The following is a 14,014-nucleotide window of genomic DNA, read 5'->3' as shown; positions in this document are numbered from 1 at the left end:
ATGACACTGCCTTTCACCCAGGCTGGGATATGCACAGAAAGTAAAAGATGAACCCGAGCCCATGGAGGACACAGCACAGGACAGCATCGGAGTCCCACAAGTGGTAAGGACAAGACTCTCAAGAAAAGAGGGTGAGGAGTCAGTGCAGTGGGGAGGGCTTCGTGGAGGGGCAGTCTGAAGTTGGTTCTGGAAGATGGAATGGGTGGGCCTATGGGGGGGCATCCAGAACTGGGGAGGCCAGTCAGGAACGGAGATATGAGCCCCACATACCCAGCAACACTGAGTAGTCTGGAGGCTGACAGACTCTCAGGGGGGTGGGGGGAGGGCAAATGCCAAGGCCAAGGCCAAGGCAAGCTAAAGTCAGATCACCAAAAGCTCATGGCCTAGTCATGTGAGAAAGAACAGGGGAACCTGACACTGGGGTAAGGATTAAAGGTGATTGAAAACTGGCCTCAAGCCACTAAGGAGCAGAGCAGCCAGGGCTCTCCTGCTTCCCCCACTTATTTGAACAGGAGAAAGCCGCTTGGCTCTCAGACCGGCCTGCCCTGGCATCCTCCAGCAGGGAAACATGCTTTGGTTATTCAGACGTGACTTACTGGCACGTAGAGGCTGTTGGCATGGAAAAATGAACAGGCTGACCTGGCCAAGGAAGAGCAGGTGACGCAGAAACCCAGTGAAAGATGAGCTCAACATGCCACCCTGAATCAGTAGGAGGCCCACGGGAAGGGCCCCAGAAGAAGGAAGATTTAGCAGAGAGGGCAAGTGGGGCATCTCCGTGGGCCCCTCAGAGAGCCAGACACACTTCCTAAGGTGTTTCCTTTAGTCCTCACGACACTGCATAGGACATCACTCTTTCCATCTCACGCAGGGGGATGTGAGGCTCACAGAGGTGAAATGAGTTGCCCCTGATGAGCTCAGAAGGGCCAGGAGCTGGAGGACGGACCATGACAGCACACTTCCTTATACTGCACTGTCTTTCTGCCTTCAAGCAATCACCCTGTTTGTAACTTCCCAAGGTGGTGTGATGATGCCACCAAGAACTTCAGGGCCCGGAGGCAGAACTCTGCCCTGTCCTCTCCCTCATCTCATGGTGCCCTAGAACCACTTCTCTCAAATCATGAAGTGAAAGTTGAACCTATCCTAACAATAATACCATGATACACATTAATTTGATCACCTAGGAAAATTATCCTAGTTGGGTAGAGTACAAAGGGACAACTAGAGGAGGAAGAGAGAGAGAGAGTGAGATTGAGAGAGAGAGAGAAATCCAAATCAGATGTGGTGGCTAAGTAGAAATAGGACATGTTTCCTGGGGCTTAAGCGGTCTGAAAGTTGCTCTTGCGAATCATGACCAACATGTGCCATTCCTTACATTTAGGAATGTACATTTACATTTGCAACGTATCTTTCCCCCTTTTCATTCCCTATAAGCACCTCAAATGCCCCACTGCTGAAAAAGTACACAGGCTGCAGGGCTGAGATGGGCGGAAGCCTCCATCCGGCCCCCATGGCTGCAGCTCTGCATATGTTCCTGCAATTCCTATAAACCAAGAAGCGGAGGCCTTCTCTCTCTGTGACTGTGACTCAGAACACGAAGGAGGCCTAACCTCCATTCAGCAAACCAGAACCTCAAAATCATCACTTTTCTGTTGACGGAGCTTCTCACAAAATATCCCAAACAAGCTATCTTTATAGAGAACTTTTCCTTTCTTTTGAAAAGAAGAGCTAAACAAGACTGGATGTCCTCTGGAGCAGCAGCTCCTTAAAAGGGGGGCATTTTTGAACCGAATGCCACATGCTGTATTTTGCCATTTTGCCTGCGTTTCCTGCTGGGAGCTTCTGTAGCGTAACAGAGAAGCCTCAGACATTGAAGCTGCTCCGGGCCACGCAAACTCCACTCCGCATTTTCCAGGCAGCCCTGTCGCAAATAATTCCTGTCCACAACGCCCCTATCTCACTGAATACAACCACATTGTGCAGCTTGAAATGGGAAACCTGATTCAGATCGCAGAAGAAGGTACAAAAACATTTAGTTCAACACAATGCTGTCTTTTTTTTTTTGACGGGGGGGTGGGAGGCACATATCTCAAACCTACGAGTGGGTGAAAGATTCAAGACCCATCTTGGAAGGAAACGCAAAATTGAAACAGCATTCCAAGCGTCCCCAAGCAGCAACAACAACAAAAAACCACCGAGTTCTTCCAGACCTGTGCCCGTTTCAGCTGCAGTGTTCTTAACCAAAATCAGTCTACCCCAAGCACGCAATTTAAAAAGCAAGCACGATCTCCGTAGAAAATGGTGCGTGTTGACAAAGCATGACTTGTCCCACATGGACAGGAATAAAAGGAAAACAATCCTGATCGCAACGCAGCCTCCTTTAGTCCGCAGACCAGAGGGACGAAAAGAAAAAAGCCAGAATGAGGGCAGCGAGGCGCGGGCAATGGAGGACGGGGCCAGGAGGACGTTTGTGCCCTACGAGATTTTGGTAAACAGCAGCCTGTAATGGCCACTGTTAGAGAGAAGGAAAACAGACATGGAGGGAAACGTGTTTACAACTGCAGCGGTGGGCGGGAGGCTGAGAGAGGAGGGAGGGAGGGATTCCCCGACTGCGCTCAGCCCGCTCGGCTCCGGTGGGGCCCGAGGGCTGGGTTGTGCGTTGCGCCCCCACCCCCCGCTTTACTGGCGGGGGGGGGGGGTGCACATCTTGTTTATAGAGAAGGTTACTCCTCCTCCGCTCTGGTGATCGCGTCCCCAATACTCTTGCTGCATCCTTGCGGGATGCCCGCTTGACTGACAGCTGCCCCAGCCAGTCGCCGCCCGGGCACCGCGGAAAGGTGGACTTTCCCAACGAGCCGATTGGACAGGGGGTAGGGCGGGTCCTCGTGATTGGCGTGCTACTCGGAGTAGAAAGTAGTAAACAACCTTGGTCCACCGAGGCGGGGAGGGTGCGGGATGCCCGCCGCAGGTCCTCGCCCTGAGCTGGGGCAGCACCGAGACAAAAGGAACCCACAGCGGGAAGACGACCAAGGGTCCCCCAGAAAAGCAAACACGAGTGAGCGTCCTTTAGAGCCCCTGGGCGAGAACTGCTGACTTGCAGCTTCACATCATTTTTGTTCTGTGGAAAACCAAAAAGGTTTTGTTTCTAAATACAATTCTTACTGTCCTTCTTAGGGTTTAAAAACTCTCTAAAGGGAGCGAAAGCCAATTTAGTTGCTCCTCCCTCCTGCCCCCTTTCTCTAAGTTTTACAGTTCTTCCTTTTCATAAGTGGATTTAAACCCTTGTACTAAAAATTGTTTTCTTACACAACGCGCCCTCATGGCACAGAGGTGAATCAGATGCCTTGTTAGACCTTCTCATCGCAAGTTTAGGGAGCTGTGATCTCACTCAGAGCTGACTGTGTTTGGAAGCACATATATGAAAAGAAACTGAGATGATGGTATTAAGCTCAGTTGACAAGAAATAAGCAGTTAACTTGCATTTTCCATAAAGGGAGTAGTTCACCCAGGACACGGCATCCCATGGTAACTCCCCATCTGGTTTGACTTGAATCACAATCCACTCCTCGTTCTGACCTCACCATCCTCGTGGGACCTGCAGCTTCCTGCATGGAGGCGCTGCTTCGTCAAGCTAGACAGCTCCTGGGGCTGCGTCCAGGAGTGGCATAATCACCAGAGGTCCCCACACACCAGCTCCGAGAGAGGTTCCAGAGAGGCCCCTCCCTGTACTGATGGAGAAGGGAAACAGGAGGCTGGGCTCAGGAGGGGTCTCCACTACAGTTGTTTGTCTGTTGACTCTACACTCTGATGGTAAGCCATGCTGCCACCCGTGGCCAGACAGCCAGACTGTGCAAGCTTTAAACATAAAGAAAGATAGAAAGGACTCCTTGCAGGACGCGACTTAGGGCGAACTGACCACCTGGGGTCCTCTTCATCACCCCCAGGCCCCACTGTCCGCCATCCTCTGTTGTCTGCCCGTTCCAATAGCGCCTCACCCGCAGCTGTCCCAGGGAGCCCCATCATTCACCCCTTGAGTCGCCCCCTTCTGTAAAAAGCCTCCACTGCCTGCAGCATGGAGTTAGTGCCCCTTGGCCCTTCCAGCCTAGCCCCAGCCCCCGGGTCTACAGCCTCCTTCCTTCCAAGCACCGTCCCTCCCTCCGGCAACTCTGTTCCTGTCCCTGGCCCCTGTGCTGGCCACACACACCCTTCACTCACTGCTCCGGCTTTCTGTGCTATCCCCTGCCAGCCCGGGAGAGGCCACTGTTCTCCACAACTTCCCCTGCCCCAGCAGCAGACCGCTCCTGTCAGTGTCCCTGACAGCACGTCCAACACTGTATCAGGGCTCTGCTTGCACCTCTGGCCACCTCATTAGACCCTGAACTTCCTGAGGGCAAAAGTGGTGTCATCTTCTGATGTATGTATCTACTGAGACGCAGGCCCACAATAAGCATGCTCCGGACTTGCCAAACCTCTGCACACAGTCCTCATCCTCTCCCCGCCCATAGCTGACTCCTCAAGTTCTCTGAACTGGCTCCTTGCAGATACGTACCCTCAACAACCCCCCCCCGCCCCCGCCACAGGCAGAGGCCCTGACAGCTCTACCCCTGCCCCTCTAAGTAGCTGCTCCTGCTGTTTCCTCTGCCAGTTAGGCCCTTTGCTGCCCACCCTACTTGGCAAATTCCTCTTCTGCCTAAAAATTACTTCCTACCTTGGGCAGCAGACCTTTCACAAGCTCCCGCCACCCCAGAACATCTCAGAGAGACAGGCCTCCGGGTATCTGCTCCTCTCTCCGCCTGGCCAGGACAGGGCATGATGACAGTCCCACAGCTGGCATGGTTGGCTGGAAGAACCAAGAGCTGAAAGGCAAATCCACAAAGTGGTGGCCCGCCCCCAGGTGTCTACAGATCAGGATATTCTGGTCTCCAGACCTGACAGTGCACCCACTTTCAAGCTGGGCTCTGCCACGGGGTCCTTCCCCCTCCCTCTTCCTGAAGGCCTCCTCTCTGACTAAGGCAGGCTCCTTCTCACCTTTCAGCTCTGGCTCAAATGTCACCTCCACCCCCACCACGCCTACCAGCCGGCCACTATCATGCAGATCTGTTTGGTTTTCGTCGTGAGATTTAACTATCATCCTTCTTATCTGATTATCCACTTGCGGGCTTTATAGTCTGTCTTCCTTTTCATCTGTGGTACTCACCACCACATCTCCAGTGTACCTAGAGGATGCCTAGTCCAAATGAACTTTGGGCACCGTAAGGGATAGCACAGAACAAATCACTCAGCAACATACATCCAGGCAAAGGGAAGACGACTTTTCTGGGAGGGTTTGCTTCAGAACCCTCAATCTGACATTCACAGAAACATACAAGGTGGGGGACAGGACTAAGCTCTGTGGCTGCACTTGACCCAGGGAGTCCCAGTCATCCTGAGAATCCCAGGTTCCACAGCTAGAACCTGGGGTCCCTGTTTGCACCCCATGATGCAATGATATACATCTTATATGTATCATCCTTTATATACTTTTCCCAAACAGACACAGATTAATGGTGGGAAAGGATAAATTATTATTGACAAACTTCGTACTTTCAATAATAAAAATTTAAATTTTTGGTATAGGTAATAACTATGTAGTTCAGAAATGAAAAATATATATATAGGAGATACAACACAGAATCTTCCTTCCCATACTTTGCTTTCAGTATGTGGCAAATACAAATGTTTTTATTTCTCCCTTTTCACGCCAGTAATAACCTTTTGTACACACTGTTCTGCTTGTTATTTTGTTCACTTAATATATGTTGAAGATACCTACTTCAACAGCTAAGTAATATTCCACTGTATGGATAAACCCTAATTCAGTGGTTCCCAAACTTGTCTGTACACTGGAATCACTTGGGGGACTTCAAAAAAACATGAAATCTGTGTCCCACCTTCCAGAGATTGATTTAATTGGTCTGGGGAATGACCTGAACTTTGAAATTAAAAAAAAAGAAAAATCCCCAGGTAATTCTAATGAGCCAACATGTTTGGGAGCCACTGCCCTTAACCTAACTATCTATTCCATTACTGATGGATATTTGAGTTATTTCCCATCTATTGCTATTTCAGACAATGGTATAATGAATAACTTTACACAACTGTTACTTTGCATGTGTACAAGTATATCTGTGGGGTAAATGCCCTACCCAAAGTTGCTGAGTCAAGGGTATATGGATTTATAACTTGAGAGATATTGCCAAATTCCCCTCCACAGATGTGGTACCATTTTGCAGAGCTTCCAGCAGCTTGGGGCTGTTTTCCTGCAGGTTTGCCAAGAGAGTGTGTTATCAAACATTTTGATTTTTTTCCAATATGAGAGGTGAAAATATGGTATCTCTGTGTAGTTTTAATTTCCATTTCTTTTATGAGTGAGATTAAAACATTTTTTCATATGCTTAATAGTTATGTGTATTTCCTTTTCTGTGAATTATCTGTTCAATACTTCACCCCAAATCCTTTGCAATTGGTAGTCTTTTCCTTATCAATTTCCAGGAGCTGTTTTTTTCACTAGGAAGATTAGCTCTTTGTCTATGACAGAAGTTGCATATATTTTTCCTAGTTTGGCATTAATCTTTGTTTATGGTTTCTGGCTATGCAGGAGGGTTTTTTTTAATTTTTAATAATTTATTCAATTCTTATGAGTGCTTTCTTTTCTGGCTTCTGGATTTTGTGTTGAAACTACAAAGGCCTTACCCACTCCGGGGTTATAAAGGAGTTTCCCTCATGTGTTCTTTTAAGACTTTTATAGTTTTGCTGTTTACATTTTTACCTTGGATCCATTTGGAATTCAACGCAGTGTAGGGTATGATGTATGGACCCAACTTTAGCTCTTTTCCAGATGGTTACCCATGCCCCAATGCCAGTAAGTGAAGAATTCATCTTTATCCCACTGATTTCAGAGGCTGCCTTTATCAAATACTAAATTTCCTTTGTATTTGTGTCTATATTTGGACTGTCTATTCTGTTTTATTGGCCTGTTCATGCACCAGTACTTCAGTTTTAATTATATAGATTCTATGGACTATTTTAATATCTGATAACACTAGGGCTCCTCATTGCTCTTATATAGTCTTCTTGGCTATCTTGTTTGTTTTCATGATAGCTTTAGAATTCGTCTAATTGGTATTTGGATCACATTAAAGTTACAAGTTAACTTGAAAAGAACTGATGTCTTGATAACGTTGATCATTCCTGTTTGATGATATCTTTCCATTTATTCGAGTTGTCTTTGTATTTTTTAATAGCGTTTTGTTGTTAATTCTTAGGTGTTTTCTCTTATTTTCATTGACAATAGACTCTATTCTTCTATAATTTCTTCTAACAAGTTATTTGCATATTGTAGGGTTGAATTATGACAAATCTGTTTATGCTGTTTCTAGCAGAGGACATTCTATTCTCTGCCCTTAGAAGAATACAGTGGGATGGAAAAATTCAAAGGCTGAATACTCTTTAACAATAGATAAGGGTTAAGATCCTAATCAAGCATCAAAGTTACACATTTTGAGTTGGCATCCATAAAACAAGTAAGTCAAATGGTGTGGGGCATATTGCTGGAGAGGCCAAGGCAGGATGCTGGCAGAGAGAAGATGGTATCCTTAAGCTTTAGACCCAGCCAATTCAGAGGTTAGGGGAAATACACCGGAAAAAAAATTAAGGACTGATTCTAACAATTATGAGCAGCTGACTTCATACCTTCTTGGGGGCTTGAGGAAGATGGTACTGTCTTGGCTAGGCTGACTATATTAGCAATGCATATGTCTAAACCAGCTAACATCCAAGGAGATTGGCACTTAAGTGTGAACATGTGGGTGATGGCCTGTATTTCCCATGAGGTGATTACTGCAAGGCTGTGCTGGTATAAGTCAAGAAATAGTTTCCTCTCCCACAGCCATATGTTTTAAAGATATGTCCCCTTAAGAATAACCAAACTCTCACTGAAAACATGTATTTTTCAAATCTAGAGATCCCAACTTTAAACATTAGGGCTGTGTGGGCAAAGAATTGCAGTGTGGGTCCTCTTCCAGAAGGGACTAGACAGTGATGTCTAGCTGCAGAGTGTCACTCACCCATGTCCTCCAGCTGCTAGATCTTCTAGGGTCACATTCTTTTAGGGCAGCCCCTAGCCAGGAACTGAGCATGGCAGTGGTCCTCCATCCAACAAGGACTCCTCAAATGGACACTCTTTGCTCTGAGCTCCCCAAGGGCTGGCACAGCCTTTGTCAGAGCAGAATCCCTGTCAGATGCACACATGTCCTGTCCCTCCCCCCGGCCCCCATCATCTTCCTCCTCTCTCTCTTTCACAGTGTTCCTCCTTAGTAAATCTTTTGCATTCCTAACATCACCTTGGAGTCTGTTGGAGAACCCAACCTGCAACAAAAGTGCTTAGCAAATATTTGGGGGGAAAGGAAAGGGATAAAAATCCCCACATAATGTAGGGTGAGACAATTCTGAGACCAGAAGTAGAAAAGCCTCAAATCACATGAGTCAAATGAACGTACTTCAAAGGTTAGTGTCATTAGATTTCAGACATCCTCCAACCTCCATGGCTATCAGCATTTACTATAGGCTGGGCAGTTATACTGTTTGTCCATCTAAATTTATCCTCACTTCCATGTGGGCAGCAGGTCTGATCGTTTCCATTTTACAGACAGGGAACAGCTGATACAAATAAGTGGTGGAACCTGGATTCAGATGCAGGCAGGTCTGTTCCGTTCCAAAGGCTTTTCTTTCCTGATAGTACACTATCCAACACTCATTTATTAGCACAGTCAAGGAGCTGGTGTGATTTGGGGCTGGCAAGGCATCCTCAAGTGCTTCTGCACCTATACTGAGACATTTCCCTGTAAACAATGGTGTGTTGTGCCTTTGTCTCACAAGCTGATATAGTAATTGGCAGCCATGTAACATATTCCTGAGTCAAGGCTATACTTTATTTATGCCAAGCCAAAAACTGAGCATTCACACATTTGTTTAAACACATCCTGAGAAAGTGTTTCTGTAGTTTCCCTTAACCATACTAATTCACTGAATTGTTAATCTTGGGTGGGGGTCAAAGAGCTTTATCCAGTGGCTTTCAAACATTTTTTAAGGCAGACCCTTTCTGCATTGGGTCACTGAGTCCATCAGTACCAGCCTCTTCTCCACTGTGTGTTTCCCACACAGAGACCTCTGGGGAGCCCTGGACGCCCCAACCAGAGACTGGACAGTGCCTCTGGTATCAGCACCTTGCAGTAGTGCTAAAGGACAGACCAACATATCACACCAAAGGCAGCCAACTTGCTAGTAGTGCTACTGGAAACGGATCTTAACTTTTCCTGTCCTTATATTCCTCCCCCTGTAGTTTAAGCTATAGGCACAAAAGTAAAGATTAATTACACTCAGCTAAATTACCCTCAAATTCTCTCCTAACTCATTTATTATTTCCAAATTTAGTAAAGCCACATTGTTGTGCCTTCATGTATCCCATGGTACCCTTGATAACTTTATCAGAGCCAGCTAGCAGAAGCACTAAAGAATCAACAGAAGATGTTACAACTGCTAAACAACACAAGATACGAATGGATCCTCGGCAACCGTACAAACCTTTTTATGCATGGCTTATGCAACACTGCTGTAATTTTAAAATTTTATAAGTCATTTGAAAGAGCAAACATTGATTTTACGGTCAATGAATGGAGGGGAGAAAAGTATATATAATCAAAAGAAAGTTTCTTTCCTTTGGTTGATATCAAAGAAGTTATGGGAAAATGAATATATCTTTTAGAAAAACAAAGACTGAATGAAAACAGCCACTTACAGTAGTCATATGACAATAAGATAGTCAAGGCAACCTAAGGATGCTGTCAGAAATTGTGAGCCTTCACCCACCCCATACCTCTAACCTTTTACTCTGTAAAGCTGCCAATTCAATTTTATAGTACAGGAATTTCAGTCAATTAGGGGACATTTAATATTCACTATATCTACTATGAAAGAAGAAAACATCTTAGAAGAGTTTTTAAAAGTACTACTTTGGAACACTTATGGGCAAACAAGAGTTGGAACACTAATCACTGTAATTTCCCCACCTTGATCACTAGGTGAGGCATTCAGAAAATTGACAGAGGCAAGTGATGATTCAGCTGCAGCAGCAGAAGGGGAACAGAATGTTGCCAATCAATTACAAATAGGGAACTTCACAGACTCACCTCAACTGACAGCAAAGGCTGCAAATCAGGGGGTCTGGGGTAGGATATACTTGATAGGGAGCAGGGGTGGGAAGAGAAAAGAAGAGGGAATATATGTGAATGGGGGAGAGGAAGCCAGAGGGACTAACGCAATTTCCATACTGCACACACACAAAGCTCCTCTGAGGTTATCATGCCAGCTTTGATCCTGAATCAGGGTAAAAGAAAAATAAATTCTAAGAAAAATTCACAGGGAAAGTCAGAATGTCTAGTCTGTTAACAGCACACACCCTGAATAAAGTATTAGAAGAGTATTGGTTATTCTTTTCCCTAGTCTCAGAGTTACTGAGTATCTGCTGATATGAGATACAAGAGTTTGCAAAGTTTTGGGCACTTCCCAGATCCTTCCAGGTTTAATCAGGCAAAAATATTCGTGGGAACTTCACTTTAAGTGAGGTGATGGATATGGTCATGAGTTTAATTGTGGTGAGCATTTCACAGATGCATGTTTCTGATATGCATATCAGAAACTCAAGTTGTACGCCTCAGTCAAGGTGGTCAATTTTCATTTGTCAATTATACCTCAATAAAGCTGGGGTAAAAAAAGCCTCATAAGAATTCCTTTGGTGGATCAGCATATGGTGTGAGGAAAGGGTCTCCAGGGTGCCTGATGATGTCTTCAAGCTTTTACTTTTACACTTCTCAGCTATCTCAGAGGTCTGGCTGTAGAATTACTAATATTTTAAACAATGCAAATGTAATTATAGTTGAAGCATATTCTCTCACAGAAGCAAGGAAAGATTGGCATTTAGAAGCTTCATTAAACTTTTGGCCTTTTCAATGCTAAATGAATCTTAGGGAAGAAATAAAAAGTTCCCGTTGATTAATTTAAAAACAGACTTCTTACAATTAACAGATCTACATCTATGAAAAAGGGAGCATTAATAGTAATTTGAATAATCTCTCACTTTCTCTGGATATTTCAACGAAGGTATATCTCTCTACATATAAAATATGGGTGTTCTATATGTAGTTACTCAGCTAAACTTAATTTTCAATTTTCTAATATCAGGGAAATGTCAGTTACCTTTGCACAAACATGACTGGCCCAAGCAACTTATTTACAAATGCAGACATGCCTGCTAGAAGATTAGGAAAAAAATGTATAAATGTATTTGTCTATATGATACCACTCCGGTCCCCATATACCTTTTTTTTTTTTTTTTGGTCAGCACAAGAGTTATAAAAGCATCTTTGGAGTATATTAAAATGTTCAGCACTTAGGATATTCTTTTTCTCATGATTCTTATCCCAACATAGAAATGGGGATAATTTGTTAAATAGACATAACTAAATTATCATATTCCCTTCATCTTCCAAATTTATTTAGACTTGCTACCCTGTTCTTTCTCTGGAATTTCCTTTGCTTTTCCTTTTGTCAGTAAGCTAAATTACTTCTCCTCCCACATGCATAAAAGCATTAATTTATAAAACACATAGCCATATGTCATATCTCATGTAATTCTATTTTACATTTCACCACCCCCCAGACTTATCTAACATGAACAAATAGATATTATTTACTGGAGTCAGAATGAGAATTATCTAATGCCACTTACATAGCCATAAATTGATTTTTGATTAATGTTTAAGCAAAAAGCAAACAAGCCCATCTGCTCTGAAAACAAACAAACAAAAGCAGCGCACATAGTTCACAGGAATTTCTTCAGTATTAGTATGTTTCAGCTGCTGGTAAGAATTTGTTTTTCCCATTGCTATTATGAAAATGTACTGCTGACAAGAATGTAATTCTGTATCTAGATGTAGTTTATCTTCTAGCAACTGTTAATTTGGTAGACTTACTTATGGTAAAATAAAAAAAAAACCAATCCCACTCTGAAGAAAGCCCAGAAGACCTGTAACCAGCAGCAAATGTTCTCTGGATTGCTCAGTGACAGCAAAGGGAATCTTCCATGGACTCGTTTTTCTTCTGTAAGGGCTGCTCTCTGGTTGGATTAAGAATGAAGAGGCCGGGGCTTCCCTAGTGGCGCAGTGGTTGAGAGTCCGCCTGCCAATGCAGGGGACACGGGTTCGTGCCCCGGTCCGGGAAGATCCCACATGCCGCGGAATGGCTAGGCCCGTGAACCATGGCCGCTGAGCCTGCGCGTCCGGATCCGCAACGGGAGAGGCCACAACAGTGAGAGGCCCGCGTACGGCAAAAAAAAAAAAAAAAAAAAAAAAAAAAAGAATGAAGAGGTGTCACATGGCAGAGCAGCATCCTGGGTGCTGAGCAGGGGGCCACCAAGCATGGACCCCTGGCTTTGTCCCAGCTGATCACTCCGGTCAGGAGAGAGAGACTAAGAAGGCCAGGGATCAACTCGCTAATGGAGCACAGAGCATCCCTCATGATATTCCTACCCGTGGTGATGGCACCCATTCTGAAGAGGAAGGCTATGCTGTGGATGATGAGGATTCTGATGAGGAACCGAATACCTGGGAGCTGTCAGAAGAGGTGTCCCGCTGTCCACCCGAGGAACAGGCTGATGATCTTTTTGTTTTTGGTTGTGTTTTTTTTTTTTTTTTGCGGAACACGCGCCTCTCACTGTTGTGGCCTCTCCCGTTGCGGAGCACAGGCTCCAGACGCGCAGGCTCAGCGGCCGTGGCTCACGGGCCCAGCCACTCCGTGGCATGTGTGATCTTCCCGGACCGGGGCACGAACCTGTGTCCCCTGCATCGGCAGGCGGACTCTCAACCACTGCGCCACCAGGGAAGGCCCTGCTGATCTTTTTAATGAGGATTGGGACCTGGAGCTGAAGGCAGGTTAAGGGAATCCATAGGATGCTGACATTCAGGGTTGCCTTTCTCCAGAGGTCAGACCTTGGGTGTGCTGTGCCCCACAAGGAGACGTGACCTATAACCCAGCTCCATCCACCTCCACTTGTATCCCATTATTCCAAGATCTCCTTTGAAACGGGACAGTTTGAGGGTGCAGAAGACTGAGGGTGCAGCTTTTGCCTGGCAGGTGGGTGGGTGGACCCTCCAGACCCAGGGTAGCATGGGTCTCCTTTCTTTGAGGTGAGATGTCACATCTGAGGAAACATTCCCAGTGATCCCAAGTTGGGCACACAGACTGGTGTTAAATAAGGTCCGCTATCGACAGTTCTGTTGTCGTTGTTGTGAATGGGCTCCTCTTTGGAATGTCTGTATTTATGTCTGTGTCAGGAGAAGCTGTGTTCTTTATAAAGGTAGAAAAAATATTTAAAAAGAAAAGAATGAAGAAAAGCTAGGTATCCACCTGCACAGGGAAAGTGAGTGAGTGCCAAAGAGGAAGACTAACAATATTTTATCCTGGCCATCTATTGGGCGCATATGAAATTTCCTTTTAGATGCCACCCAGAAGCGGCAAGACTCTAAACCAACAAGAAAGTAAACAAGAAAAGGCTCCATCCTGTTTATTTCTGTCGTCTCCAGGGCTCCCTCAGTGTCTGACACACAGTATATCACACCCGGGTCGGGGATGACAGACAGCTCTAATCCACTGAGAGTGAATTTACCCGACTTCTTTACAGAGATAAGAGAGAACGCACAGCCACATAGGTGGGAATCTCAATAATAACAATGAGTTGCCAATATTCTAATTTTCAGGGGGGAAGAAAAGATGAGATAAAGAAAAAGAAATCTGAGAAAACTGAACAAAAACCCCCAGCCAGTTAGTGGAAATGGAGCACATGCTAGTGAGTGAACAAAAGACACACCTTAACAACTACAAGAAGAAATGTAACTTTCTAAGTTAGATCTCAGACCGCATAACA

The 14,014-nt window shown here is 45.3% G+C and overlaps 1 protein-coding gene and 1 pseudogene across 5 annotated transcripts in view; one reads left to right on the top strand and one right to left on the bottom strand.

The window, feature by feature from the left end:
* IGF1R (insulin like growth factor 1 receptor) overlaps window positions 1-14,014 on the bottom strand; it is a 300,961-nt gene that overhangs the window by 93,688 nt on the left and 193,259 nt on the right. The window lies entirely within an intron of this gene.
* Window positions 2,330-13,202, top strand: LOC131752060 (coordinator of PRMT5 and differentiation stimulator-like; annotated as a pseudogene).

Source organism: Kogia breviceps, chromosome 3 (genome assembly GCF_026419965.1).
Source record: "Kogia breviceps isolate mKogBre1 chromosome 3, mKogBre1 haplotype 1, whole genome shotgun sequence".
Taxonomy (NCBI): domain Eukaryota; kingdom Metazoa; phylum Chordata; class Mammalia; order Artiodactyla; family Physeteridae; genus Kogia; species Kogia breviceps.
This window is presented reverse-complemented; position numbering and strand designations above follow the sequence as displayed.